The sequence below is a fragment of the Phyllobates terribilis genome, unplaced genomic scaffold, assembly GCF_046119375.1.
Source record: "Phyllobates terribilis strain yellow unplaced genomic scaffold, ASM4611937v1 Scaffold_12__6_contigs__length_324123572, whole genome shotgun sequence".
Taxonomy (NCBI): Eukaryota; Metazoa; Chordata; class Amphibia; order Anura; family Dendrobatidae; genus Phyllobates; species Phyllobates terribilis.
The window spans coordinates 23,417,004-23,423,003 of record NW_027362772.1 but is presented as its reverse complement, the minus strand read 5'-3'; the positions used below and the strand labels follow the sequence as shown (position 1 = coordinate 23,423,003).

General features: G+C 40.2%; 1 long non-coding RNA gene across 1 annotated transcript in view; it reads left to right on the top strand.

The window, feature by feature from the left end:
* Positions 1–521: 521 nt before the first annotated feature.
* The window catches only part of LOC141172962 (uncharacterized), an 80,022-nt gene continuing 74,543 nt past the window's right edge, over positions 522–6,000 (top strand). Inside the window, exon 1 of the long non-coding RNA XR_012252561.1 lies at positions 522–605. This is a non-coding gene — a long non-coding RNA (uncharacterized lncRNA). The remainder of the gene's footprint in view (positions 606–6,000) is intronic.

Sequence of the window (6,000 nt, the reverse complement as noted above, 5' to 3'; positions counted from 1 at the left end):
GCTCTTCAAGTTGACGCCAGAGTCACCATGCGCTAATCATAACTATCAATGGAGTTAAAAGGAAGAGAGTAAGATTCTGTGGGTTCCACAGACCCTGACGCCACCATAACAGTTGGAAATACTTGCAAAAACCACATTGTGACACATCCATGACAAAGTGGCAACAATGGTGGGATCTACACGACAGGTAGTGACAGGTGTTATCCTTGACAGGTAGTTTAAAACTAATTGAAGTGAAAGTCTGCAAAGGAAGGGGACAGTAGTTGAGGGTAGAAGTTGCTGATATGGCACCGTGGTGGCAATGGGATTTTTGTAGGTTGTAGGTTTTCTGAAGTGCTGGGATTTGAGGCTGTTTTGAAGGTGGAAGAAAGACTGATCGGCTGGGGTAACAGCTCCAAAATAAGGGGGAAGCATGGGAGAAACCTTGGAAATGGTTGTGCCAGAGAGAAAAAGACAGAGTCTTAGACAAGTTACTCCTGTTATACAGGTTAAAGTGCAAAAGTGAAAGTTCTGACTGTATCTGTCTGGAATTAAGGAAACAAAACACAACAGCTTGCACAGGAGAAAACGCCTTGTAGAAGGGACCCCGACATCGTTAATAAAAGGTAAGGAATGATAATAGGGGGACAAGGCTAATTGGACAGATGTAGTAATTCTTACCTTTGGAAAGTGAGTGCTGCTCTAATAAACGGGTTTTCCGGAAAATAAAATAAATTAATAAATTAAAAAATACATTATTATATCATAGAATCATAGAATCATAGAATGGTAGAGTTGGAAGGGACCTCCTGGGTCATCTGGTCCAACCCCCTGCTCAAAGCAGGATTCACTAGATCATCTCAGACAGATGTCTGTCCAGCCTCTGTTTGAAGACGTCCATTGAAGGGGAACTCACCACCTCTCGTGGCAGCCTGTTCCACTCATTAATCACCCTAACTGTCAAAAAGTTTTTTCTAATATCTAATCTGTGTCTCCTCCCATTTAGTTTCATCCCATTGCTTCTAGTCTTTCCTTGTGCAAATGAGAATAAAGATGATCCTTCTACAATGTGACAGCCCTTGACATATTTGTAGACAGCTATTAAGTCTCCTCTCAGTCTTCTTTTTTGCAAGCTAAACATTCCCAAATCCTGCAACCGTTCCTCATAGGACATGGTTTGCAGACCAGTCACCATTCTGGTCGCTCTTCTCTGAACTTGCTCCAGTTTGTCGATGTCTTTTTTAAAATGTGGTGCCCAAAACTGTACACAGTATTCCAGATGAGGTCTGACCAAAGAGGAGTAAAGACCGATAATGACTTCACGTGATCTAGACTGTATGCTTCTGTTAATACATCCCAGAATTGTATTTGCCTTTTTTGCTGCTGCATCACACTGTTGACTCATGTTCAGTCTATGATCTATTAGTATACCTAAGTCTTTTTCACATGTACTGTTGCTTAGCTCTATTCCTCCCATTCTGTATATGCTTTTTTCATTTTTATTGCCCAGATGTAGTACTTTGCATTTTTCCCTGTTAAAAACCATTCTGTTGGTTGCTGCCCACTGCTCCAGTTTATTTAGGTCTTTTTGAATCCTCTCTCTCTCTTCTCTAGTATTAGCTATCCCTCCTAGCTTTGTGTCATCAGCAAATTTAATCAGTTTACCCTCAATTCCTTCATCTAAATCATTGATAAAGATGTTGAACAATACAGGTCCCAGGACGGAGCCCTGTGGTACCCCACTTGAGACATTCATCCAGCTGGATGTGAAGCCATTTACAACCACCCTTTGAGTCCGATCACTAAGCCAGTTATGAATCCACCTAACAATTGCCTGGTCCATTGCATACTTGGTCATTTTTTCAATAAGGATGATGTGAGATACTTTGTCAAATGCTTTGCTGAAGTCAAGATATACTATATCTACAGCATTTCCCTGATCCACCCAGTCAGTGATTCTGTCATAGAAGGAAATTAAGTTAGTCTGACATGACTTGTTAGTTACAAACCCATGCTGACTCTGGTTAATCACTTCATTCTTATCCATGTACTTACATACATGTTGTTTAATACTTTGTTCAAAGATCTTTCCTGGTATAGAAGTCAGACTCACCGGCCTATAGTTTCCTGGGTCCACCTTCTTCCCCTTTTTGAAGATAGGAACAACATTTGCTCTTCTCCAGTCTTCTGGGACTTCTCCTGTTCTCCAAGAATTTTCAAAGATTATGGAGAGTGGTTCTAAAATTTCTTCTACAATCTCCTTCAGTACTCTGGGGTGTAATTCATCTGGACCTGGAGACTTGAACTCATTTATGTTAGCTAAATATTCCCTCACAATCTTTCTGTTTACTGATAACTTGGATTCCTCTATTCCTTTAAAAGGACAGTGAAGATCAGTTGATGTTACATTTTCTTTCTGAGAGAAAACAGATGCAAAATAGGAATTAAAAAGTTCGGCCTTCTCAACATCCTCTCTTACCATTTCTCCATTTTCATCCTGTAAAAATCCTATAGCATCTTTGACTTTTCTTTTACTTTTGACATACCCCCAAAATCCTTTTTTATTGCTTTTGACATCTCTTGCAAGCCTTAATTCATTGACAGCTTTAGCTAATCTGATACGTGCCCTGCAGGATCTGCAGACTGCATTATAATCTTCTTTAGATATGCCTCCCTCTTTCCATTTAATAAACATTTCTTTCTTTCTTTTTAGCATGTGTTTAAGTTCTGTGTTCATCCATCCTGGTTTCCTTAAATGCTTCCCATTCTTCCTACTTTTCGGGATTGTTAACGATTGTGCTTTGAGAATCTCATTTTTAAAAATTTCCCATCCTTCCTGGACATTTTTGTCCTTAAGGACATCCAGCCATTGGATCCCTCCTATTCTCTTTCTGAGTCTCTTAAAATCTGCCTTTCTAAAATCTAACCTTGAAGTTTGAGTCTTCACATGTCTTCCTCCTCTAGTTATCCAAAATTCTATAATAGCATGATCGCTGCCTCCTAGGGTCCCAGCCACCTTTACCTCCTCAACCATTTCCTCCCTGTTTATAAGGATTAGATCCAAAGTAGCAGATCCCCTTGTTTTCTCCCCTACCTTTTGGAAGATAAAGTTGTCAGCAAGAGAGGATAAGAATTTGCTTGACCTGTTAGTTTTACTTGAGAGAGATTCCCAACAAATGTCTGGATAGTTGAAATCTCCCATGACCACTACGTCATATTTTTTGGAGAACTTGGTCATTTGATACATAAAGAGTTCATCCATATCTTCAGCTTGCCCAGGTGGCCTGTAGTAAATGCCTACAATGGTGTCCTTTCCGTTGTTCTCTCCTTGTATTCTTACCCAAACAGTTTCCACAGAACTCCCAGTCTCTGAAGCTTCAATCTCTGTGCAGATATACGCTTTTCTAACATACAATGCAACACCTCCTCCTCGTTTATCAAGTCTGTTTCTTGCAAATAAGTTGTATCCTTTTAGCCTTTTATTCCAATCATGTGTATCGTCCCACCAAGTTTCAGTGATTCCAATGACATCATATTCCTTTTCCTGCATTAGTAGTTCCAATTCTCCTTGTTTGTTGCCCATGCTTTGTGCATTTGTATAAAAACATTTTAGTTTGTGATTGGTTTCTCTTCCTCCCATATTTTTATTATTTAGATTTTTTTGTCTTTGTTCTTCTTTTCCACTTCCAGTAGCAGAGATCTCAATAGTATTTGTCAGCTGTATGGCTTTTTCTGGCCGTTTGCTTCCCTTCCCATATTGTTCTAGTTTAAAGCTCTTCTGATGAGTGTAGCAAGGCGACTTCCAAATACATGTTTTCCAGTCTTCGTAAGGTGCACCCCATCTCTAGCAAGTAGTCCATCGTATAGGTAATTCATTCCGTGATCCAGAAATCCAAATCCTTGTTGACGGCACCATCGACGTAGCCAGTTGTTCACCTGTAGAATCTTATTCCACCTCATTGTTCCATGGCCATCCACTGGGAGGATGGATGAGAAGACCACCTGCGCTCCCAATTCTTTCACTTTCTTGCCTAAGTCTTCAAAGTCACTGCAGATGGTTTCCAGGTCCTTTCTTGCGGTGTCATTTGTCCCCACATGTATTAGCAGGAATGGGTAGTGATCTGTAGGTCTGAAGAGTCTTGATATCCTGTCAGACACATCTTTAATTTTTGCTCCTGGAAGACAGCACATTTCTCTTGAGGTTATGTCTGGTCTGCAGATAGCGGCCTCTGTTCCTCTTAACAGGGAATCCCCCATGACCACCACTCTCCGTTTTTTCTTCACAGCATTCTTCTTTCTCCATCCAGGAGGATTCTGAGGGCTTACAAGGTTATTCATTGCTGGCAAAGTCTTATCTTGCTGTATTTCTTCATGGTTCTCCTGTGAGAGAGCCTGGTACTGGTTCCTGAGCAGTATGGGTGCTGACTGCCTCTCGATCCTCCTGCTTCTGTGGGTCACATGCTTCCATTCCTCTGTTTCGTCAGGTGCAGTTCGAATTTCTTCTCTTTCTGAATCATGAAGAGATAATTCTGCTCTGTCTAAGAACTCTTCACCTTCCTTAATGATTTTCAAGGTAGTTAACCTCTCTTCTAGATTTCGCAACTTTTCCTCCAACAGGGACACAAGCTTGCATTTCTGGCATGTGAAGTCTGGCTTTTCCACTGGCAAGTCTGTGAACATGTAGCAGGATATGCAGCTCACCAAATGGCTCCTGGACTCTTCCATGTTCTTATTGTTAATGTTCTGAAAACAGTGAAAAAAGCTTAAAAAAAAAGCTTCAAAATGCGGCGCCAGTAGGCGCGCGGTTTACCGATGTCCTCTTTTCAGCTCCAACAGCCAAAATCCAGTGTTCTTTGAGCTCGCGGAGACTCTTCACTTACCCCAAAATGCAGTGGGAATATGCAAATTATCTCCTCAGGACTCCTCCCCTGGTTTACCGATGTCCTCTTTTCAGCTCCAACAGCCAAACTCCAGTGTTCTTTGAGCTCGCGGAGACTCTTCACTTACCCCAAAATGCAGTGGGAATATGCAAATTATCTCCTCAGGACTCCTCCCCTGGTTTACCGATGTCCTCTTTTCAGCTCCAACAGCCAAAATCCAGTGTTCTTTGAGCTCGCGGAGACTCTTCACTTACCCCAAAATGCAGTGGGAATATGCAAATTATCTCCTCAGGACTCCTCCCCTGGTTTGACCTCCCCTGGTCATATATAAATGAAGAAATACTTTAAATTATTTATTAACACTCATCTGGTCAAGGGAGCATTTATTAGGATTTTTTAACTCATTCAAATTGTGGCCATTTTCCGTTTTTTTCGTTTTTGTTTTTTCCTCCCCTGCTTTCGAGAGACCTAACTTTTTTATTTTTACATCCACATAGCTGCATGAGGACTTGTTTTCTGTGGAATGAGTTCTATTTTTGAATGCCACCTTTCATTATACCATATAGTGTACGGAAATGGAAAAATAATTCCAAGTACGTTGAAATCGCAAAAAAAGTGCAATTTCACAACTGCTTATTGTTCTTTTTATTTACCATGTTCATTATATGGTAAAACTGACCAGCCATTATGATTCTCCAGGTCAGTACGAGTACGCAGATACCAAACATGTACAGTATTTATGTTTAATGGTGAAATGGTGAAAAAAATTAGGAATTTTGTAAAAAAAAAAAAAAAAATTAGCTTTTGTCGCCATTTTCCAAGACCTGTCACGTTTTCATGTTTTTCGGGATTTGGGGCCGGGTGAGAGGTTTTTTTTTGTGCGCCGATCTGATGTTTTTATTGATACTATTTTGGAGTAGATACGATGTTTTGACTGCCTCTTATTGCAGCTTATTACAATATTGCAGCGATCAAAAAAACATAATTTTGCCGTTTTGATTTTTTTTCTCATTACGCCGTTTACTGATTGGATTCATTTATTTTATATTTTGATAGATTGGATTTTTCTGAATGCAGCGATACCAGATATGTCTACTTTTTATTTTTTTTAATTATTTTATTTTCAACTGGGCAAAGGGGG